A 26,153-nucleotide genomic window follows, 5' to 3' on the forward strand; every position below is an offset into this window, starting at 1 on the left:
TGTGTTTGCTTCGGAAACACTACTATAGAGTTTCCATACTTTATACTAAGTTTTTGCCATCTAAATTGTTCTATTACAGGGGCAGACTACTTTTCAAGAGTCGCTCATGGAGTATGTGGCCTGTCGGATAGAATAGATGACCCAACATTTTTTCAGTCCACTACTTAAAGGCTGGGGATTGCAAACCTGGAGTGAAAAGTGGGTTACCAAAATGGGTGACCTTAAGCCAGTGATCCCCAACCAGTGGCTCAGGGGCAACATGTTGCTCCCCAACCCCTTGGATGTTGCTCTCAATGCCCCCAAACCAGGTAGTTATTTTTGAATTCCTGACTTGGGGGCAAGTTTTGGTTGAATAAAAACAAGATTTACTACCAAATAAAGCCCCCTGTAAGCTGATAGTGTGCATAGAGGCCCCTAATAGCCAATCTTAGCCCTTATTTGGCACCTCCACAAACTGTCATGGTGCTTGTGTTTTACATTTGACTGTGGCTCATGAGTCAAAAAGGTTGGGGATCCCTGCCTTAAGCCATACAGCAAACCAGGAGTGGAAAAAAAAAGCTTACCCAAAATAGGATGACCTTAAGCCATACAGCTTTCTAACGGGATTCCATACCTTCGTGTTGTAGGCAAACGTTGCCATTTTGTGGTCTTTTTGTGGTGTTGGCACTAAACTAATGCTGTGGGGGAGTATGGTTGTGCAGCGATAGCTTCCAAGGATTCCCAATGAGGGCAATCAGTTGTCAAATGGAATATTAAAATATGGGAAACTTAAGCTGCTTCATAGTAAAATAATTTTCAAATACATTTCTTACCAAATTCCCAAAGACAAGTAACAAAAACCTGATGAATTCAAGGTTTGTTTCTAAACTAGATACATCTGGAGCTTTTCTTTCCATCCTGCAACCTTGTGCATACAAATCTAGAGAATGGCACATTTACTATGAAGATATAAAACATGCCTATACCACTTACAAACCCAGATGGCTCTAACCTACCAACAGATGCAGAATTCAGATCCTGTAGTACTTGATACTTTATTACAATGCTGTCCAACTTCTGCAGTGCCAAGGGCCAGAATTTCTCTTGCATACATGGTGGAGGGCCGCTAATGGAAGCCAGTTTTGGCCACTCCCCCATTTTAAACCACACCCACTTCAAGCCACACCCATTTTGTCACAATGGTCGCTGCAGGGGTATCAACCATCATTCATATGTTAAAGAATTATATTATGTCATATTAAGACACACCCTTAAATCCATATGCCTCCCCCTCCCCTGTGGATAGGGACCATTTAATGGCTATTTCAACTGCTAACAAACTCCCAGAACAAACCCCTGCCAGGTTCACCTCCCACAGGCAGCATAGGGCAGGCAGAGTATGGCACACACAGGCAGTACTCTGCCTGTCCTATGCTGCCTGTGTGTGCCATACTCTGCCTGCCCTATGCTGCCTGTGTGTGCCATACTCTGCCTGCCCTATGCTGCCTGTGTGTGCCATACTCTGCCTGCCCTATGCTGCCTGTGTGTGCCATACTCTGCCTGCCCTATGCTGCCTGTGTGTGCCATACTCTGCCTGCCCTATGCTGCCTGTGTGTGCCATACTCTGCCTGCCCTATGCTGCCTATACACAGGCAGCATAGGCCAGGCAGTACATAGAATGTCTGAGGTGTGAAGAGGTAAACAATGTGGGTGATTACAGCCTGAGCCTGAGGTGTGAACACTGCAGGGGGTGAACAATGCAAAGATTAAAAGGTGTGAACAACACAGTATCTCAGTACTGATACCATTTAAAGTTAACACAGAGTTAAGACATCAAAGCAGCCAGACAGGTGGGGGGCCACACAGAGGGGGGTCGAGGGCCGCATGCGGCCCGCGGGCCGCCAGTTGGACAGCACTGCTTTATTACATTCTACATGTCTCATTGGCAATCTGAGAGGCAGGATTCTTTTTATTAGATACCATGCCTGGCCACATGGTGTATTAGATACTAAACAGCATATTTTCTCCATGACTCCCAGACTCAGTGGTCTACAATTGTCTCCCTTTCCATATTGAACCCCTAAGATTTCCTATCAAGGTCCCAAAGAGGTTTCAGCTTTTTATAGTTAACTGAAAAACCAGAAGCCTCTAAATAGCTTTCAGTGCTCCTCATCACCATTTCAAACTGTGCAGGGTTTAAATTCTAACTTCTTCCTTCCAGCAATGTTTGCTCTTTGCTGCACTTTTATGCCCCACCATTTTTTTCTTTAAGTGCATGTTGATTTTTACCTTTTTTGGTAGGAATATCTCCATGAAACTAGGGAAATTAAATGGGTTTTTTTATTAAGTGAAGTTTGCCATTTTTCTGGAGATGTAAGCAGCATTTTGGATGGAATACATGAAAAAAAGTTGTAAGAATTTGTTGAGTGGCTGGGGCACTTTGGACAATAATACCGCACATCTCGTCTAATACCTTCGGAACAGCAAACCTTGCAGGCTCTCTGGGACTAGCTTTTTTCAGGTGTTTGTGGAATCTAAACAAAAGTGGAAAATTCTGGGAATGAATTCCAAACAAGGTTAGAAAATCCCACTTACATGGGTTTATCCTATAGGCTAAAGCTCACCCACTGGGTTTAAAGCAGAAGCCAGGATAATTGCTGATCAGATTCCCGACTACAGACCGGTTTCACCCTTCTTGGGGCTCATCAGTGTAGTGCAGGGAATCTTGGCTTTATTTTCTCAAAATGTTGTGAAGTCGCCCCATTTGTCAAAATGTTATTTAATTGTGTAGTTTGGGAATGCCCTTCCACTGCCATACAGAATCAAAATCTTAACAGGACGATTAAAAAATCTTCCATAGAGTATAAAGGTATTCTTGGCTTTTTTTTCTCCAAATGTTCTGAACTGGCTTAGTGCCCAGGTGTGGGGGTCACACTATACACTGGTTCTCTCTGGTTCTGTGAGCTATATCTGTACAGCCAGGAACCCAGTTAGTTGGGCCTGTAGGAGCGTGAATCCCTGGGCCGTATGCAATGAAGGTGGGTCTTCATACATACAGCATATTGGGAATATTCTCCTCTGGGTGATGTCTCAGGGGGCTGATACATTAATTACATGTTCACCATGAATGGTGTCCCAAGTCACAACTCAGCCTTGGGTAGACCAGGCGCCTATTTTCTCCTTAAAACTCGTGTTTAGAGTCGTGCAGTGGGTTGGTTGCCCACAAAAAAAGTGGGTAACCTGTCCTGCAGGTTGCGGGTAGGACTTTTGGATGTGGTTTATGGGTTTTAAGGTGGCCAATAGGGCCGTATTGCTGATTTGGAAATACTGTACTAAGAAATAAAAGTCATTTTAAACACTCATTCACGGTATCTAACCTAACTCTTGTTTTCTAGATCATGAATATGAACCAGAGTGAACCCCCTGACTATCTGTTCTCAGGTTTTCATTCCATGTTTTTTGTAATAGTTTTTTTTCTTTAATATTTCAGTGTCTTTTCCTCAGTGTTGTGGTTCCTTACATGGTATGGGTATAAACGGATGTTAGAAGCCCATTCAGTACCAGCAGCATAGTTGTTATATATAAACATTCACAGTAAAGAACATTTCAGCCCACTAGAATCTCTATTCCAATCTGCCACTGAAACCATTGCCTGGTCACTAGGGTAAGTGAGACCCTAGCAACCAGTTTACATTCTCTACCTAGAACGCTGTAGATGTAGTGTTAGTGTATGGGGAATCGGTACAAATGTAATGTTGTTGCAGTGGGTAAAAATATCCTTTTTTTTGCAGGTTGAGAAGAGACAGAAGACATCTATACCCAGTGCAGCCCCACAAGCAGCTACAGTGCAGCCAATGATGGTGGGAAACACCAAAACAGAACCCCTGTGTCAGTAGGAACCTACCAACACAGTTACCAATAGGGGAGCTGCGACAAAAGGGGCAGTCTGTGATACAATATGGGCGGGGCAATGACTAAAGGATGTCCAGGATGTCCAGAGGAGGCTTGGGAAGATAAAGGGCAAGTTTTGCCCAGGTTTTGAGAGGATCAGGGGTTTAACGGGGTGGGGGCCAGGGGCTGAACTTTAGGGTATTACAAATTACATTGCCAGTGAAATTGTAATAATGGCCCCAGCCCTGGCAGATGTTTTAGCAATATACATTAAATGGTGGTTTTAAAAAGAATTGGAAACAGGAGGGCAGTGATTCTTACAGAGATTATACATCATTCCCATAAATCTCTGTAGAGCTTACAATCTAAGGTCCCTCTCACCCCAGCTGATAGGGACAAGGTGACTGCTAAGTCTAGATGCCAAGTCACAGGATCATTTAATTCAAACTCCAATCATTGGCACCCAGAATAGAGCAGAAGCTGGTGGCGCTGTTCTTTTGCAGCCTATGGAAAAGATCAGGTGAGAAGTGGTACTGCAGGGATCATACCATGTTTGGGCTGCAATACGTTCTGAACAAAGCTTCTCTCAGACAGGCACATCCATCTTTTAATTGGACAGGAGGGCTGTACGGCGCAGGTTGGTAAGAGTAGCCCTGCTTACCTCTTAAATCTCTGTGTTTTGGGTTTTTTGTAAGATAACATGGAACCAAAGGAGGAGTCCAGAAAATCAGAATCTCTAGAATGAAGAAGAACCATTTTATGAGGAAATGCTACAGATTACACAGGTAACAGTGTGTTCATTTTCTGCATTCCCTGCCCCCCAGCTGTGTATTTAGTGTAACAGGGTCAGATCCAACCCTACACAGGCACGGAACATATATACATATGTATATCTCAGCCTGCAGCCTCGTGCCTTTAAATGGGCACAGAACCCCTCAGTGACTCCTAATATCCTTATCATTTACAGTAGGGGGTACATTATCCCTTATTTTACATGAGTGATACTCAGAGTTCCCTGTATAACTCAGACTGCAGCCTTGTGCCTTTATATGGGCACAGAACCCCTCAGTGACTGCTAATATCCTTATCATTTACAGTAGGGGGTACATTATCCCTTATTTTACATGAGTGATACTCAGAGTTCCCTGTATAACTCAGACTGCAGCCTTGTGCCTTTATATGGGCACAGAACCCCTCAGTGACTGCTAATATCCTTATCATTTACTGTAGGGGGTACATTATCCCTTATAATACATGAGTGATACTATGAGACTACGAGAAATGGAAACTTTTCATGTTTATTGATAAGATTAATGAAATACAATATTCCAATATCAACAATGATTTGTGGTACAACTTTCTGCAGGATCAGCATTCTCAGGGACTCAAACAGTCGAGCTCAGCGCAGTCCAGCAGGAACCTCAGGAACAGGGGACTCGGGAACTTGAGATCAGAAGGGTCTGGATCAGCAGATCCAGAGATGGAAAGGTCAGCAGGAACAGCCCCAACACATACCCAATTCCCCTATAGAGACATACCATTAAAATGGCAGCATAGTTATTTTTCTGTACTAAGCACAATCCTGCAGGAACAGCCCCCAAACCATACCCAATGCCTGGACAGAGCGATACCATCATAATGGCTGCATGGTTATTTCTCTGTACTAAGCACAATCCTGCAGAAAAAGCCCCCAAACCATTCCCAATCCCTGGACAGAGCAATACCGTCATAATGGCTTCATGGGTATTTCTCTGTACTAAGCACAATCCTGCAGAAACAGCCCCCAAACCATACCCATCCTGCAGAAACAGCCCCCAAACCATACCCAATGCCTGCACAGAGCGATACCATCATAATGGCTGCATGGTTATTTCTCTGTACTAAGCACAATCCTGCAGAAAAAGCCTCCAAACCATACCCAATCCTGCAGGAACAGCCCCCAAACCGTACCCAATGCCTGGACAGAGAGATACCATCATAATGGCTGCATGGTTATTTCTCTGTACTAAGTACAATCCTGCAGAAACAGCCCCCAAACCATACCCAATCCTGCAGAAACAGCCCCAAACCATTCCCAATCCCAGGACAGAGCAATACCATCATAATGGCTGCATAGTTATTTCTCTGTAATAAGCACAATCCTGCAGAAACAGCCCCCAAACCATACCCAATCCTGCAGAAACAGCCCCCAAACCATTCCCAATCCCAGGAATGAGCAATACCATCATAATGGCTGCATGGTTATTTCGCTGTACTAAGCACAATCCTGCAGAAACAACCCCCAAACCATACCCAATCCTGCAGGACAGCCCCCAAACCATGCCCAATGCCTGGACAGAGAGATACCATCATAATGGCTGCATAATTGTTTCTCTGTACTAAGCACAATCCTGCAGGAACAGCCCCGAAACCATACCCAATCCTGGAGAAACAGCCCCCAAACCATTCCCAATCCCAGGACAGAGCAATACCATCATAATGGCTGCATGGTTATTTCCCTGTACTAAGTACAATCCTGCAGGAACAGCCCCCAAACCATTCCCAATCCCAGGACAGAGCAATACTATCATAAAGGCTGCATAGTTATTTCTCTATACTAAGCACAATCCTGCAGAAACAGCCCCCAAACCATACCCAATCCTGCAGAAACAGCCCCCAAACCATTCCCAATACCAGGACAGAGCAATACCATCATAATGCCTGCATGGTTATTTCTCTGTACTAAGCACAATCCTGCAGAAACAACCCCCAAACCATACCAAATCCTGCAGGACAGCCCCCAAACCATGCACAATGCCTGGACAGAGAGATACCATCATAATGGCTGCATGAATGTTTCTCTGTACTAAGTACAATCCTTCAGGAACAGCCCCCAAACCATACCCAATCCTGAAGAAACAGCCCCCAAACCATACCCAATCCCAGGACAGAGCAATACCATCATAATGGCTGCATGGTTATTTCTCTGTACTAAGCACAATCCTGCAGCAACAGCCCCTAAACCATTCCCAATCCCAGGACAGAGCAATACCATCATAATGGCTGGATGGTTATTTCTCTATACTAAGCACAATCCTTCAGAAACAGCCCCCAAACCATACCCAATCCTGCAGAAACAGCCCCCAAACCATAACCAATTCTGCAGGAACAGCCCCCACATCATGGCTAATGCCTTGACAGAGCGATACCATCATAATGGCTGCATGATTCTTTCTCTGTACTAAGTACAATCCTGCAGGAACAGCCCCCAAACCATTCCCAATCCTGCAGAAATAGCCCCTAAACCATTCCCAATCCCAGGACAGAGGAATACCATCATAATGGCTGCATGGTTATTTCTCTGTACTAAATACAATCCTGCAGGAACAGCCCCCAAACCATACCCAATCCTTCAGAAACTGCCCACAAACCATTCCCAATCCCAGGACAGAGCAATACCATCATAATGGCTGGATGGTTATTTCTCTGTACTAAGCACAATCCTGCAGAAACAGCCCCCAATCCATTCCCAATCCCAGGACAGAGCAATACCATCATAATGGCTGCATGGTTATTTCTCTATACTAAATACAATCCTGCAGAAACAGCCCCCAAACCACACCCAATCCTTCAGAAACAGCCCCCAAACCATTCCCAATCCCAGGACAGAGCAATACTATCATAATGGCTGCATGGTTATTTCTCTGTACTAAGCACAATCCTGCAGAAACAGCCCCCAAACCATACCCAATCCTGCAGAAACAGCCCCCAAACCATTCCCAATCCCAGGACAGAGCAATACCATCATAATGGCTGCATGGTTATTTCTCTGTACTAAGCACAATCCTGCAGCAACAACCCCCAAACCATACCCAATCCTGCAGGACAGCCCCCAAACCGTGCCCAATGCCTGGACAGAGCAATACCATCATAATGGCTGCATGGTTATTTCTCTGTACTAAGCACAATCCTGCAGAAACAGCCCCCAAACCATACCCAATCCTGCAGAAATAGCCCACAAACCATTCCCAATCCCAGGAAAGAGCAATACCATGATAATGGCTGCATGGTTATTTCTCTGTACTAAGCACAATCCTGCAGAAACAGCCCCCAAACCATAACCAATCCTGGAGAAACAGCCCCCAAACCATTCCCAATCCCAGGACAGAGCAATACCATCATAATGGCTGCATTGTTATATCTCTGTACTAAGCACAATCCTGCAGGAACAGCCCCAAGACCATTCCCAATCCCAGGACAGAGCAATACCATCATAATGGCTGCATGGTTATTTCTCTGTACAAAGCACAATCCTTCAGAAACAACCCCCAAACCATACCCAATCCTGCAGGAACAGCCCCCAAACCATGCCTAATGCCTGGACAGAGCGATACCATCATAATGGCTGCATGGTTATTTCTCTGTACTAAGCACAATCCTGCAGAAACAGCCCCCAAACTATTCCCAATCCCAGGACAGAGCAATACCATCATAATGGCTGCATGGTTATTTCCCTGTACTAAGTACAATCCTGCAGGAACAGCCCCCAAACCATTCCCAATCCCAGGACAGAGCAATACCATCATAATGGCTGCATGGTTATTTCTCTGTACTAAGCACAATCCTGCATAAACAGCCCCCAAACCATACCCAATCCGGCAGGAACAGCCTCCAAACCATACCCAATACCTGCACAGAGCTATACCATCATAATGGCTGCATGGTTATTTCTCTGTACTAAGAACAATCCTGCAGAAACAGCCCCCAAACCATACCCAATCCTTCAGGAACAGCCCCGAAACCGTAGCCAATGGCTGGACAGAGAGATACCATAATAATGGCTGCATGGTTATTTCTCTGTATTAAGTACAATCCTGCAGGAACAGCCCCCAAACCATACCCAATTCTGAAGAAACACCCCCAAACCAATCCCAGGACAGAGCAATACCATCATAATGGCTGCATGGTTATTTCTCTGTACTAAGTACAATCCTACAGGAATAGCCCCCAAACCATTCCCAATCCTGCAGAAACAGCCCCCAAACCATTTCTAAACCCTGGACAGAGCAATACCATCATAATGGCTGCATAGTTATTTCTCTGTACTAAGCACAATCCTGCAGAAACAGCCCCCAAACCATTCCCAATCCCAGGACAGAGCAATACCATCATAATGGCTGCATGGTTATTTCTCTGTACTAAGTACAATCCTACAGGAATAGCCCCCAAACCATACCCAATCCTGCAGAAACAGCCCCCAAACCATTCCCAATCCCAGGACAGAGCAATACCATCATAATGGCTGCATGGTTATTTCTCTGTACTAAGCACAATCCTGCAGAAACAGCCCCCAAACCATTCCCTATCCCAGGACAGAGCAATACCATCATAATGGCTGCATGGTTATTTCTCTGTACTAAGCACAATCCTGCAGGAACAGCCCCCAAACCATTCCCAATCCCAGGACAGAGCAATACCATCATAATGGCTGCACGGTTATTTCTTTGTACTAAGCACAATCCATGCAGAAACAACACCCAAACCATTCCCAATCACAGGACAGAGCAATACCATCATAATGGCTGCATGGTTATTTCGCTGTACTAAGCACAATCCTGTGGAAACAGCCCCAAACCATTCCCAATCCTGCAGAAACAGCCCTCAATCCTACAGGAACAGCCTCCAAACCATACCCAATGCCTGCACAAAGCGATACCATCATAATGGCTGCATGGTTATTTCTCTGTATTAAGCACAATGCTGCAGAAACAGCCCCCAAACCATACCCAATCCTGAAGAAACAGCCCCCAAACCATACCCAATCCCAGGACAGAGCAATACCATCATAAAGGCTACATGGTTATTTCTCTGTACTAAGCACAATCCTGCAGGAACAGCCCCCAAACCATTCCCAATCCCAGGACAGAGCAATACCATCATAATGGCTGGATGGTTATTTCTCTGTACTAAGCACAATCCTTCAGAAACAGCCCCCAAACCATACCCAATCCTGCAGAAACAGCCCCCAAACCATAACCAATCCTGCAGGAACAGCCCCCACATCATGGCTAATGCCTTGACAGAGCGATACCATCAAAATGGCTGCATGATTCTTTCTCTGTACAAAGTACAATCCTACAGGAACAGCCCCCAAACCATTCCCAATCCTGCAGAAATAGCCCCTAAACCATTCCCAATCCCAGGACAGAGGAATACCATCATAATGGCTGCATGGTTATTTCTCTATACTAAATACAATCCTGCAGGAACAGCCCCCAAACCATACCCAATCCTTCAGAAACTGCCCACAAACCATTCCCAATCCAAGGACAGAGCAATACCATCATAATGGCTGGATGGTTATTTCTCTGTACTAAGCACAATCCTGCAGAAACAGCCCCCAATCCATTCCCAATCCCAGGACAGAGCAATACCATCATAATGGCTGCATGGTTATTTCTCTATACTAAATACAATCCTGCAGGAACAGCCCCCAAACCACACCCAATCCTTCAGAAACAGCCCCCAAACCATTCCCAATCCCAGGACAGAGCAATACCATCATAATGGCTGCATGGTTATTTCTCTGTACTAAGCACAATCCTGCATAAACAGCCCCCAAACCATACCCAATCCTGCAGGAACAGCCTCCAAACCATACCCAATGCCTGCACAGAGCTATACCATCATAATGGCTGCATGGTTATTTCTCTGTACTAAGAACAATCCTGCAGAAACAGCCCCCAAACCATACCCAATCCTTCAGGAACAGCCCCCAAACCGTAGCCAATGGCTGGACAGAGAGATACCATAATAATGGCTGCATGGTTATTTCTCTGTATTAAGCACAATCCTGCAGGAACAGCCCCCAAACCATACCCAATTCTGAAGAAACAGCCCCCAAACCAATCCCAGGACAGAGCAATACCATCATAATGGCTGCATGGTTATTTCTCTGTACTAAGTACAATCCTACAGGAATAGCCCCCAAACCATTCCCAATCCTGCAGAAACAGCCCCCAAACCATTTCTAATCCCTGGACAGAGCAATACCATCATAATGGCTGCATAGTTATTTCTCTGTACTAAGCACAATCCTGCAGAAACAGCCCCCAAACCATTCCCTATCCCAGGACAGAGCAATACCATCATAATGGCTGCATGGTTATTTCTCTGTACTAAGCACAATCCTGCAGGAACAGCCCCCAAACCATTCCCAATCCCAGGACAGAGCAATACCATCATAATGGCTGCACGGTTATTTCTTTGTACTAAGCACAATCCATGCAGAAACAACCCCCAAACCATTCCCAATCACAGGACAGAGCAATACCATCATAATGGCTGCATGGTTATTTCACTGTACTAAGCACAATCCTGTGGAAACAGCCCCCAAACCATTCCCAATCCCAGGACAGAGCAATATCATCCTAATGGCTGCATGGTTATTTCTCTGTACTAAGCACAATCCTGCAGAAACAGCCCCCAAACCATACCCAATCCTGCAGAAACAGCCCTCAATCCTACAGGGACAGCCTCCAAACCATACCCAATGCCTGCACAAAGCGATACCATCATAATGGCTGCATGGTTATTTCTCTGTATTAAGCACAATGCTGCAGAAACAGCCCCCAAACCATACCCAATCCTGAAGAAACAGCCCCCAAACCATACCCAATCCCAGGACAGAGCAATACCATCATAACGGCTGCATGGTAATTTATCTGTACTAAGCACAATCCTGCAGGAACAGCCCCCAAACCATTCCCAATCCCAGGACAGAGCAATACCATCATAATGGCTGGATGGTTATTTCTCTGTACTAAGCACAATCCTTCAGAAACAGCCCCCAAACCATACCCAATCCTGCAGAAACAGCCCCCAAACCATAACCAATCCTGCAGGAACAGCCCCCACATCATGGCTAATGCCTTGACAGAGCGATACCATCATAATGGCTGCATGGTTTTTTCTCTATACTAAGCACAATCCTGCAGAAACAGCCCCCAAACCATTCCCAATCCTGCAGAAATAGCCCCTAAACCATTCCCAATCCCAGGACAGAGGAATACCATCATAATGGCTGCATGGTTATTTCTCTGTACGAAGCACAATCCTGCAGAAACAGCCCCCAATCCATTCCCAATCCCAGGACAGAGCAATACCATCATAATGGCTGCATGGTTATTTCTCTATACTAAATACAATCCTGCAGGAACAGCACCCAAACCACACCCAATCCTTCAGAAACAGCCCCCACACCATTCCCAATCCCAGGACAGAGCAATACCATCATAATGGCTGCATGGTTATTTCTCTGTGCTAAGCACAATCCTGCAGAAACAGCCCCCAAACCATACCCAATCCTGTAGAAACAGCCCCCAAACCATACCCAATCCTACAGGAACAGCCTCCAAACCATACCCAATGCCTGCATACCAGCGATACCATCATAATGGCTGCATGGTTATTTCTCTTTACTAAGCACAATCCTACAGAAACAGCCCCAAACCATTCCCAATCCCAGGACAGAGCAATACCATCATAATGGCTGCATGGTTATTTCTCTGTACTAAGCACAATCCTGCAGGAACAGCCCCCAAATCATTCCCAATCCCAGGACACAGCAATACCATCATAATGGCTGCACGGTTATTTCTTTGTACTAAGCACAATGCTGCAGAAACAACCCCCAAACCATTCCCAATCACAGGACAGAGCAATACCATCATAATGGCTGCATGGTTATTTCTCTGTACTAAGCACAATCCTGCAGAAACAGCCCCCAAACCATTCCCAATCCTGCAGAAAGAGCCCCCAAACCATTCCCAATCCCAGGACAGAGCAATACCATCATAATGGCTGCATGGTTATTTCTCTATACTAAGCACAATCCTGCAGAAACAGCCCCCAAACCATTCCCAATCCCAGGACAGAGCAATACGATCATAATGGCTGCATGGTTATTTCTCTGTACTAAGCACAATCCTGCAGGAACAGCCCCCAAACTATACCCAATCCTGCAGAAAGAACCCCCAAACCATTCCCAATCCCAGGACAGAGCAATACCATCATAATGGCTGCATGGTTATTTCTCTGTACTAAGCACAATCCTGCAGAAACAGCCCCCACACTATTCCCAATCCCAGGACATAGCAATACCATCATAATGGCTGCATGGTTATATCTCTGTACTAAACACAATCCTGCAGAAACAGCCCCAAACCATTCCCAATCCTGGGACAGAGCAATACCATTATAATGGCTGCAAGTTTATTTCTCTGTACTAAGCACAATCCTGCAGAAACAGCCCCAAAACCATACCCAATCCTACAGGAACAGCCTCCAAACCATACCCAATGCCTGCACAAAGCGATACCATCATAATGGCTGCATGGTTATTTCTCTTTACTAAGCACAATCCTGCAGAAACAGCCCCCAAACCATTCCCAATCCCAGGACAGAGCAATACCATCATAATGGCTGCATGGTTATTTCTCTGTACTAAGCACAATCCTGCAGAAACAGCCCCCACACCATTCCCAATCAGAAGACAGAGCAATACCATCATAATGGCTGCATGGTTATTTCTCTGTATTAAGCACAATGCTGCAGAAACAGCCCCCAAACCATTCCCAATCCCACGACAGAGCAATACCATTATAATGGCTGCATGGTTATTTCTCTGTACTAAGCACAATGCTGCAGGAACAGCCCCCAAACCATACTAAATCCTGCAGAAAGAGCCCCCAAACCATTCCCAATCCCAGGACAGAGCAATACCATCATAATGGCTGCATGGTTATTTCTCTGTACTAAGCACAATCCTGCAGAAACAGCCCCCAAACCATACCCAATCCCAGGACAGAGCAATACCATCATAATGCCTGCATGGTTATTTCTCTGTACTAAGCACAATCCTGCAGAAACAGCCCCCAAACCATTCCCTATTCCAGGACAGAGCAATACCATCATAATGGCTGCATGGTTATTTCTCTGTACTAAGCACAATCCTGCAGAAGCAGCCCCCACACCATTCCCAATCCCAGGACAGAGCAATACCATCATAATGGCTGCATGGTTATTTCTCTGTATTAAACACAATCCTGCAGAAACAGCCCCAAACCATTCCCAATCCCGGGACAGAGCAATACCATCATAATGGCTGCATGGTTATTTCTCTGTACTAAGCACAATCCTGCAGAAACAGCCCCCAAACCATACCCAATCCTGCAGAAACAGCCCCCAAACCATACCCAATCCTACAGGAACAGCCTCCAAACCATACCCAATGCCTGCACAAAGCGATACCATCATAATGGCTGCATGGTTATTTCTATTTACTAAACACAATCCTGCAGCAACAGCCCCCAAACCATTCCCAATCCCAGGACAGAGCAATACCATCATGATGGCTGAATGGTTATTTCTCTGTACTAAGCACAATCCTGCAGGAACAGCCCCCAAACCATTCCCAATCCCAGGACACAGCAATACCATCATAATGGCTGCATGGTTATTTCTCTGTACTAAGCACAATCCTGCAGGAACAGCCCCCAAACCATACCCAATCCTGCAGAAAAAGCCCCCAAACCATTCCCAATCCCAGGACAGAGCAATACCATCATAATGGCTGCATGGTTATTTCTCTGTACTAAGCACAATCCTGCAGAAACAGCCCCCAAACCATACCCAATCCCAGGACAGAGCAATACCATCATAATGGCTGCATGGTTATTTCTCTGTACTAAGCACAATCCTGCAGAAACAGTCCCCAAACCATTCCCTATTCCAGGACAGAGCAATACCATCATAATGGCTGCATGGTTATTTCTCTGTACTAAGCACAATCCTGCAGAAACAGCCCCCACACCATTCCCAATCCCAGGACAGAGCAATACCATCATAATGGCTGCATGGTTATTTCTCTGTACTAAGCACAATCCTGCAGAAACACCCCAAACCATTCCCAATCCCGGGACAGAGCAATACCATCATAACGGCTGCATGGTTATTTCTCTGTGCTAAGCACAATCCTGCAGAAACAGCCCCCAAACCATACCCAATCCTGTAGAAACAGCCCCCAAACCATACCCAATCCTACAGGAACAGCCTCCAAACCATACCCAATGCCTGCATACCAGCGATACCATCATAATGGCTGCATGGTTATTTCTCTTTACTAAGCACAATCCTACAGAAACAGCCCCAAACCATTCCCAATCCCAGGACAGAGCAATACCATCATAATGGCTGCATGGTTATTTCTCTGTACTAAGCACAATCCTGCAGGAACAGCCCCCAAATCATTCCCAATCCCAGGACACAGCAATACCATCATAATGGCTGCACGGTTATTTCTTTGTACTAAGCACAATGCTGCAGAAACAACCCCCAAACCATTCCCAATCACAGGACAGAGCAATACCATCATAATGGCTGCATGGTTATTACTCTGTACTAAGCACAATCCTGCAGAAACAGCCCCCAAACCATTCCCAATCCTGCAGAAAGAGCCCCCAAACCATTCCCAATCCCAGGACAGAGCAATACCATCATAATGGCTGCATGGTTATTTCTCTATACTAAGCACAATCCTGCAGAAACAGCCCCCAAACCATTCCCAATCCCAGGACAGAGCAATACGATCATAATGGCTGCATGGTTATTTCTCTGTACTAAGCACAATCCTGCAGGAACAGCCCCCAAACCATACCCAATCCTGCAGAAAGAACCCCCAAACCATTCCCAATCCCAGGACAGAGCAATACCATCATAGTGGCTGCATGGTTATTTCTCTGTACTAAGCACAATCCTGCAGAAACAGCCCCCACACCATTCCCAATCCCAGGACATAGCAATACCATCATAATGGCTGCATGGTTATATCTCTGTACTAAACACAATCCTGCAGAAACAGCCCCAAACCATTCCCAATCCCGGGACAGAGCAATACCATTATAATGGCTGCAAGGTTATTTCTCTGTACTAAGCACAATCCTGCAGAAACAGCCCCCAAACCATACCCAATCCTACAGGAACAGCCTCCAAACCATACCCAATGCCTGCACAAAGCGATACCATCATAATGGCTGCATGGTTATTTCTGTTTACTAAGCACAATCCTGCAGAAACAGCCCCCAAACCATTCCCAATCCCAGGACAGAGCAATACCATCATAATGGCTGCATGGTTATTTCTCTGTACTAAGCACAATCCTACAGAAACAGCCCCCAAACCATTCCCTATTCCAGGACAGAGCAATACCATCAAAATGGCTGCATGGTTATTTCTCTGTACTAAGCACAATCCTGCAGAAACAGCCCCCACACCATTCCCAATCCCAGGACAGAGCAATACCATCATAATGGCTGCATGGTTATTTCTCTGTACTAAGCACAATCCTGCAGGAACAGCCCCCAAATCATTCCCAATCCCAGGACACAGCAATACCATCATAATGGCTGCACGGTTATTTCTTTGTACTAAGCACAATGCTGCAGAAACAACCCCCAAACCATTCCCAATCACAGGACAGAGCAATACCATCATAATGGCTGCATGGTTATTTCTCTGTACTAAGCACAATCCTGCAGAAACAGCCCCCAAACCATTCCCAATCCTGCAGAAAGAGCCCCCAAACCATTCCCAATCCCAGGACAGAGCAATACCATCATAATGGCTGCATGGTTATTTCTCTATACTAAGCACAATCCTGCAGAAACAGCCCCCAAACCATTCCCAATCCCAGGACAGAGCAATACGATCATAATGGCTGCATGGTTATTTCTCTGTACTAAGCACAATCCTGCAGAAACAGCCCCCAAACCATACCCAATCCTGCAGAAAGAACCCCCAAACCATTCCCTATCCCAGGACAGAGCAATACCATCATAATGGCTGCATGGTTATTTCTCTGTACTAAGCACAATCCTGCAGAAACAGCTCCCACACCATTCCCAATCCCAGGACATAGCAATACCATCATAATGGCTGCAAGGTTATTTCTCTGTACTAAGCACAATCCTGCAGAAACAGCCCCCAAACCATTCCCAATCCCAGGACAGAGCAATACCATCATAATGGCTGCATGGTTATATCTCTGTACTAAACACAATCCTGCAGAAACAGCCCCAAACCATTCCCAATCCCGGGACAGAGCAATACCATTATAATGGCTGCAAGGTTATTTCTCTGTACTAAGCACAATCCTGCAGAAACAGCCCCCAAACCATACCCAATCCTACAGGAACAGCCTCCAAACCATACCCAATGCCTGCACAAAGCGATACCATCATAATGGCTGCATGGTTATTTCTCTTTACTAAGCACAATCCTGCAGAAACAGCCCCCAAACCATTCCCAATCCCAGGACAGAGCAATACCATCATAATGGCTGCATGGTTATTTCTCTGTACTAAGCACAATCCTACAGAAACAGCCCCCAAACCATTCCCTATTCCAGGACAGAGCAATACCATCATAATGGCTGCATGGTTATTTCTCTGTACTAAGCACAATCCTGCAGAAACAGCCCCCACACCATTCCCAATCCCAGGACAGAGCAATACCATCATAATGGCTGCATGGTAATTTCTCTGTACTAAGCACAATCCTGCAGAAACAGCCCCCAAACCATACCCAATCCTGCAGAAACAACCCCCAAACCATACCCAATCCTACAGCAACAGCCTCCAAACCATACCCAATGCCTGCACAAAGCGATACCATCATAATGGCTGGATGGTTATTTCTCTTTACTAAGCACAATCCTGCAGAAACAGCCCTCAAACCATTCCTAATCCCAGGACAGAGCAATACCATCATAATGGCTGCATGGTTATTTCTCTGTACTAAGCCCAATCCTGCAGAAACAGCCCCCAAACCATTCCCTATCCCAGGACAGAGCAATACCATCATAATGGCTGCATGGTTATTTCTCTGTACTAAGCACAATCCTGCAGGAACAGCCCCCAAACCATACCCAATCTTGCAGAAAGAGCGCCCAAACCATTCCCAATCCCAGGACAGAGCAATACCATCATAATGGCTGCATGGTTATTTCTCTGTACTAAGCACAATCCTGCAGAAATAGCCCCCAAACCATACCCAATCCCAGGACAGAGCAATACCATCATAATGGCTGCATGGTTATTTCTCTATACTAAGCACAATCCTGTAGAAACAGTCCCCAAACCATTTCCTATTCCATGACAGAGCAATACCATCATAATGGCTGCATGATTATTTCTCTGTACTAAGCACAATCCTGCAGAAACAGCCCCCACACCATTCCCAATCCCAGGACAGAGCAATACCATCATAATGGCTGCATGGTTATTTCTCTGTATTAAACACAATCCTGCAGAAACAGCCCCAAACCATTCCCAATCCCGGGACAGAGCAATACCATCATAATGGCTGCATGGTTATTTCTCTGTACTAAGCACAATCCTGCAGGAACAGCCCCCAAACCATACCCAATCCTGCAGAAACAGCCCCCAAACCATACCCAATCCTACAGGAACAGCCTCCAAACCATACCGAATGCCTGCACAAAGCGATACCATTATAATGGCTGCATTGTTATTTCTATTTACTAAGCACAATCCTGCAGCAACAGCCCCCAAACCATTCCCAATCCCAGGACAGAGCAATACCATCATAATGGCTGCATGGTTATTTCTCTGTACTAAGCACAATCCTGCAGGAACAGCCCCCAAACCATACCCAATCCTGCAGAAAGAGCCCCCAAACCATTCCCAATCCCAGGACAGAGCAATACCATCATAATGGCTGCATGGTTATTTCTCTCTACTAAGCACAATCCTGCAGAAACAGCCCCCAAACCATTCCCAATCCCAGGACAAAGCAATACCATCATAATGGCTGCATGGTTATTTCTCTGTACTAAGCACAATCCTACAGAAACAGCCCCCAAACCATTCCCTATTCCAGGACAGAGCAATACCATCATAATGGCTGCATGGTTATTTCTCTGTACTAAGCACAATCCTACAGAAACAGCCCCCAAACCATTCCCTATTCCAGGACAGAGCAATACCATCATAATGGCTGCATGGTTATTTCTCTGTACTAAGCACAATCCTGCAGAAACAGCCCCCACACCATTCCCAATCCCAGGACAGAGCAATACCATCATAATGGCTGCATGGTAATTTCTCTGTACTAAGCACAATCCTGCAGAAACAGCCCCCAAACCATACCCAATCCTGCAGAAACAACCCCCAAACCATACCCAATCCTACAGCAACAGCCTCCAAACCATACCCAATGCCTGCACAAAGCGATACCATCATAATGGCTGGATGGTTATTTCTCTTTACTAAGCACAATCCTGCAGAAACAGCCCTCAAACCATTCCTAATCCCAGGACAGAGCAATACCATCATAATGGCTGCATGGTTATTTCTCTGTACTAAGCCCAATCCTGCAGAAACAGCCCCCAAACCATTCCCTATCCCAGGACAGAGCAATACCATCATAATGGCTGCATGGTTATTTCTCTGTACTAAGCACAATCCTGCAGGAACAGCCCCCAAACCATACCCAATCTTGCAGAAAGAGCCCCCAAACCATTCCCAATCCCAGGACAGAGCAATACCATCATAATGGCTGCATGGTTATTTCTCTGTACTAAGCACAATCCTGCAGAAATAGCCCCCAAACCATACCCAATCCCAGGACAGAGCAATACCATCATAATGGCTGCATGGTTATTTCTCTATACTAAGCACAATCCTGTAGAAACAGCCCCCAAACCATTTCCTATTCCATGACAGAGCAATACCATCATAATGGCTGCATGATTATTTCTCTGTACTAAGCACAATCCTGCAGAAACAGCCCCCACACCATTCCCAATCCCAGGACAGAGCAATACCATCATAATGGCTGCATGGTTATTTCTCTGTATTAAACACAATCCTGCAGAAACAGCCCCAAACCATTCCCAATCCCGGGACAGAGCAATACCATCATAATGGCTGCATGGTTATTTCTCTGTACTAAGCACAATCCTGCAGGAACAGCCCCCAAACCATACCCAATCCTGCAGAAACAGCCCCAAAACCATACCCAATCCTACAGGAACAGCCTCCAAACCATACCGAATGCCTGCACAAAGCGATACCATTATAATGGCTGCATTGTTATTTCTATTTACTAAGCACAATCCTGCAGCAACAGCCCCCAAACCATTCCCAATCCCAGGACAGAGCAATACCATCATAATGGCTGCATGGTTATTTCTCTGTACTAAGCACAATCCTGCAGGAACAGCCCCCAAACCATACCCAATCCTGCAGAAAGAGCCCCCAAACCATTCCCAATCCCAGGACAGAGCAATACCATCATAATGGCTGCATGGTTATTTCTCTCTACTAAGCACAATCCTGCAGAAACAGCCCCCAAACCATTCCCAATCCCAGGACAAAGCAATACCATCATAATGGCTGCATGGTTATTTCTCTGTACTAAGCACAATCCTACAGAAACAGCCCCCAAACCATTCCCTATTCCAGGACAGAGCAATACCATCATAATGGCTGCATGGTTATTTCTCTGTACTAAGCACAATCCTGCAGGAACAGCCCCCAAACCATACCCAATCCTGCAGAAAAAGCCCCCAAACCATTCCTAATCCCAGGACAGAGCAATACCATCATAATGGCTGCATGGTTATATCTCTGTACTAAGCACAATCCTGCAGAAACAGCCCCCACACCATTCCCAATCCCAGGACAGAGCAATACCATCTTAATGGCTGCATGGTTATATCTCTGTACTAAACACAATCCTGCAGAAACAGCCCCAAACCATTCCCAATCCCGGGACAGAGCAATACCATTATAATCGCTGCATGGTTATTTCTCTGTACTAAGTACAATCCTGCAGAAACAGCCCCCAAACCATACCCAATCCAGCAGAAATGGTCCCCAAACCATACCCAATCCTACAGGAACAGCCTCCAAACCATACCCAATGCCTGCACAAAGCGATACCATCATAATGGCTGCATGGTTATTTCTCTTTACTAAGCACAATCCTGCAGAAGCAGCCCCCAAACCATTCCCAATCCCAGGACAGAGCAATACCATCATAATGGCTGCATGGTTATTTCTCTGTACTAAGCACAATCCTACAGAAACAGCCCCCAAACCATTCCCTATTCCAGGACAGAGCACTACCATCATAATGGCTGCATGGTTATTTCTCTGTACTAAGCACAATCCTGCAGAAACAGCCCCCACACCATTCCCAATCCCAGGACAGAGCAATACCATCATAATGGCTGCATGGTTATTTCTCTGTACTAAGCACAATCCTGCAGAAACAGCCCCCAAACCATACCCAATCCTGCAGAAACAGCCCCCAAACCATACCCAATCCTACAGCAACAGCCTCCAAACCATACCCAATGCCTGCACAAAGCGATACCATCATAATGGCTGCATGGTTATTTCTCTTTACTAAGCACAATCCTGCAGACACGGCCCCCAAACCATTCCCAATCCCAGGACAGAGCAATACCATCATAATGGCTGCATGGTTATTTCTCTGTACTAAGCACAATCCTGCAGAAACAGCCCCCAAACCATTCCCTATCCCAGGACAGAGCAATACCATCATAATGGCTGCATGGTTATTTCTCTGTACTAAGCACAATCCTGCAGGAACAGCCCCCAAACCATTCCCGATCCCAGGACAGAGCAATACCATCATAATGGCTGCATGGTTATTTCTTTGTACTAAGCACAATCCTGCAGAAACAACCCCCAAACCATTCCCAATCACAGGACAGAGCAATACCATCATAATGGCTGCATGGTTATTTCACTGTACTAAGCACAATCCTGCAGAAACAGCCCCCAAACCATTCCCAATCCCAGGACAGAGCAATACCATCATAATGGCTGCATGGTTTTTTCTCTATACTAAGCACAATCCTGCAGAAACAGCCCCCAAATCATACCCAATCCTGCAGAAACAGCCCCCAAACCATTCCCAATCCCAGGACAGAGCAATACCATCATAATGGCTGCATGGTTTTTTCTCTATACTAAGCACAATCCTGCAGAAACAGCCCCCAAATCATACCCAATCCTACAGGAACAGCCTCCAAACCATACCCAATGCCTGCACAAAGTGATACCATCATAATGGCTGCATGATTATTTCTCTGTATTAAGCATAATGTTGCAGAAACAGTCCCCACACCATTCCCAATCCCGGGACAGAGCTGTACCATCATAATGGCTGCATGGTTATTTCTCTGTACTAAGCACAATCCTGCAGAAACGGCCCCCAAACCATTCCCAATCCCAGGACAGAGCAATACCATCATAATGGCTGCATGGTTAGTTCTCTGTACTAAGCACAATCCTGCAGGAACAGCCCCCAAACCATACCCAATCCTTCAGAAAGAGCCCCCAAACCATTCCCAATCCCAGGACAGAGCAATACCATCATAATGGCTGCATGGTTATTTCGCTCTACTAAGCACAATCCTGCAGAAACAGCCCCCAAACCATACCCTATCCCAGGACAGAGCAATACCATCATAATGGCTGCATGGTTATTTCTCTGTACTAAGCACAATCCTGCAAAAACAGCCCCCAAACCATTCCCTATTCCAGGACAGAGCAATACCATCATAATGGCTGCATGGTTATTTCTCTGTACTAAGCACAATCCTGCAGAAACAGCCCCCACACCATTCGCAATCCCAGGACAGAGCAATACCATCATAATGGCTGCATGGTTATTTCTCTGTATTAAACACAATCCTGCAGAAACAGTCCCCAAACCATACCCAATCCTACAGGAACAGCCTCCAAACCATACCCAATGCCTGCACAAAGCGATACCATCATAATGGCTGCATGGTTATTTCTATTTACTAAGCACAATCCTGCAGCAACAGCCCCCAAACCATTCCCAATCCCAGGACAGAGCAATACCATCATAATGGCTGCATGGTTATTTCTCTGTACTAAGCACAATCCTGCAGAAACAGCCCCCACACCATTCCCAATCCCAGGACAGAGCAATACCATCATAATGGCTGCATGGTTATATCTCTGTACTAAACACAATCCTGCAGAAACAGCCCCAAACCATTCCCAATCCCGGGACAGAGCAATACCATTATAATGGCTGCATGGTTATTTCTCTGTACTAAGTACAATCCTGCAGAAACAGCCCCAAAACCATACCCAATCCTACAGGAACAGCCTCCAAACCATACCCAATGCCTGCACAAAGCGATACCATCATAATGGCTGCATGGTTATTTCTCTTTACTAAGCACAATCCTGCAGAAACAGCCCCCAAACCATTCCCAATCCCAGGACAGAGCAATACCATCATAATGGCTGCATGGTTATTTCTCTGTACTAAGCACAATCCTGCAGAAACAGCCCCCACACCATTCCCAATCCCAGGACAGAGCAATACCATCATAATGGCTGCATGGTTATTTCTCTGTTCTAAGCACAATCCTGCAGAAACAGCCCCCAAACCATACCCAATCCTGCAGAAACAGCCCCCAAACCATACCCAATCCTACAGCAACAGCGTCCAAACCATACCCAATGCCTGCACAAAGCGATACCATCATAATGGCTGCATGGTTATTTCTCTTTACTAAGCACAATCCTGCAGAAACAGCCCCCAAACCATTCCTAATCCCAGGACAGAGCAATACCATCATAATGGCTGCATGGTTATTTCTCTGTACTAAGCCCAATCCTGCAGAAAAAGCCCCCAAACCATTCCCTATCCCAGGACAGAGCAATACCATCATAATGGCTGCATGGTTATTTCTCTGTACTAAGCACAATCCTGCAGGAACAGCCCCCAAACCATTCCCAATCCTGCAGAAAGAGCCCCCAAACCATTCCCAATCCCAGGACAGAGCAATACCATCATAATGGCTGCATGGTTATTTCTCTGTACTAAGCACAATCCTGCAGAAACAGCCCCCAAACCATTCCCTATTCCAGGACAGAGCAATACCATCATAATGGCTGCATGGTTATTTCTCTGTACTAAGCACAATCCTGCAGGAACAGCCCCCAAACCATTCCCAATCCTGCAGAAACAGCCCCCAAACCATACCCAATCCCAGGACAGAGCAATACCATCATAATGGCTGCATGGTTATTTCTCTGTACTAAGCACAATCCTGCAGAAACAGCCCCCAAACCATTCCCTATTCCAGGACAGAGCAATACCATCATAATGGCTGCATGGTTATTTCTCTGTACTAAGCACAATCCTGCAGAAACAGCCCCCAAACCATACCCAATCCTACAGGAACAGCCTCCAAACCATACCCAATGCCTGCACAAAGCGATACCATCATAATTGCTGCATGGTTATTTCTCTTTACTAAGCACAATCCTGCAGAAACAGCCCCAAACCATTCCCAATCCCGGGACAGAGCAATACCATTATAATGGCTGCATGGTTATTTCTCTGTACTAAGTACAATCCTGCAGAAACAGCCCCCAAACCATACCCAATCCTGCAGAAACAGCCCCCAAACCATACCCAATCCTACAGGAACAGCCTCCAAACCATACCCAATGCCTCCACAAAGCGATACCATCATAATGGCTGCATGGTTATTTCTCTTTACTAAGCACAATTCTGCAGAAACAGCCCCCAAACCATTCCCAATCCCAGGACAGAGCAATACCATCATAATGGCTGCATGGTTATTTCTCTGTACTAAGCACAATCCTACAGAAACAGCCCCCAAACCATTCCCTATTCCAGGACAGAGCAATACCATCATAATGGCTGCATGGTTATTTCTCTGTACTAAGCACAATCCTGCAGAAACAGCCCCCACACCATTCCCAATCCCAGGACAGAGCAATACCATCATAATGGCTGCATGGTTATTTCTCTGTACTAAGCACAATCCTGCAGAAACAGCCCCCAAACCATACCCAATCCTGCAGAAACAGCCCCCAAACCATACCCAATCCTACAGCAACAGCCTCCAAACCATACCCAATGCCTGCACAAAGCGATACCATCATAATGGCTGCATGGTTATTTCTCTTTACTAAGCACAATCCTGCAGAAACAGCCCCCAAACCATTCCTAATCCCAGGACAGAGCAATACCATCATAATGGCTGCATGGTTATTTCTCTGTACTAAGCACAATCCTGCAGAAACAGCCCCCAAACCATTCCCTATCCCAGAACAGAGCAATACCATCATAATGGCTGCATGGTTATTTATCTGTACTAAGCACAATCCTGCAGGAACAGCCCCCAAACCATACCCAATCCTGCAGAAAGAGCCCCCAAACCATTCCCAATCCCAGGACAGAGCAATACCATCATAATGGCTGCATGGTTATTTCTCTGTACTAAGCACAATCCTGCAGAAACAGCCCCCAAACCATACCCAATCCCAGGACAGAGCAATACCATCATAATGGCTGCATGGTTATTTCTCTGTACTAAGCACAATCCTGCAGAAACAGCCCCCAAACCATTCCCTATCCCAGAACAGAGCAATACCATCATAATGGCTGCATGGTTATTTATCTGTACTAAGCACAATCCTGCAGGAACAGCCCCCAAACCATACCCAATCCTGCAGAAAGAGCCCCCAAACCATTCCCTATTCCAGGACAGAGCAATACCATCATAATGGCTGCATGATTATTTCTCTGTACTAAGCACAATCCTGCAGAAACAGCCCCCACACCATTCCCAATCCCGGGACAGAGCAATACCATCATAATAGCTGCATGGTTATTTCTCTGTATTAAACACAATCCTGCAGAAACAGCCCCAAACCATTCCCAATCCCGGGACAGAGCAATACCATCATAATGGCTGCATGGTTATTTCTCTGTACTAAGCACAATCCTGCAGAAACAGCCCCTAAACCATACCCAATCCTGCAGAAACAGCCCCCAAACCATACCCAATCCTACAGGAACAGCCTCCAAACCATACCCAATGCCTGCACAAAGCGATACCATCATAATGACTGCATGGTTATTTCTATTTACTAAGCACAATCCTGCAGCAACAGCCCCCAAATCATTCCCAATCCCAGGACAGAGCAATACCATCATAATGGCTGCATGGTTATTTCTCTGTACTAAGCCCAATCCTGCAGAAACAGCCCCCAAACCATTCCCTATCCCAGGACTGAGCAATACCATCATAATGGCTGCATGGTTATTTCTCTGTACTAAGCACAATCCTGCAGGAACAGCCCCCAAACCATACCCAATCCTGCAGAAAG

The 26,153-nt window shown here is 45.8% G+C and overlaps 1 long non-coding RNA gene across 1 annotated transcript; it reads left to right on the top strand.

Annotated features, from left to right (window-relative positions):
• The first annotated feature begins 3,539 nt into the window (after positions 1 to 3,539).
• LOC100497100 lies at positions 3,540 to 5,435 on the top strand. Its single transcript, XR_208791.3, has 3 exons — positions 3,540 to 3,839; positions 4,566 to 4,655; positions 5,237 to 5,435. It is a non-coding gene; the product is annotated as an uncharacterized LOC100497100 (long non-coding RNA).
• Positions 5,436 to 26,153: the final 20,718 nt, after the last annotated feature.

This window comes from Xenopus tropicalis, chromosome 7 (genome assembly GCF_000004195.4).
Source record: "Xenopus tropicalis strain Nigerian chromosome 7, UCB_Xtro_10.0, whole genome shotgun sequence".
Taxonomy (NCBI): domain Eukaryota; kingdom Metazoa; phylum Chordata; class Amphibia; order Anura; family Pipidae; genus Xenopus; species Xenopus tropicalis.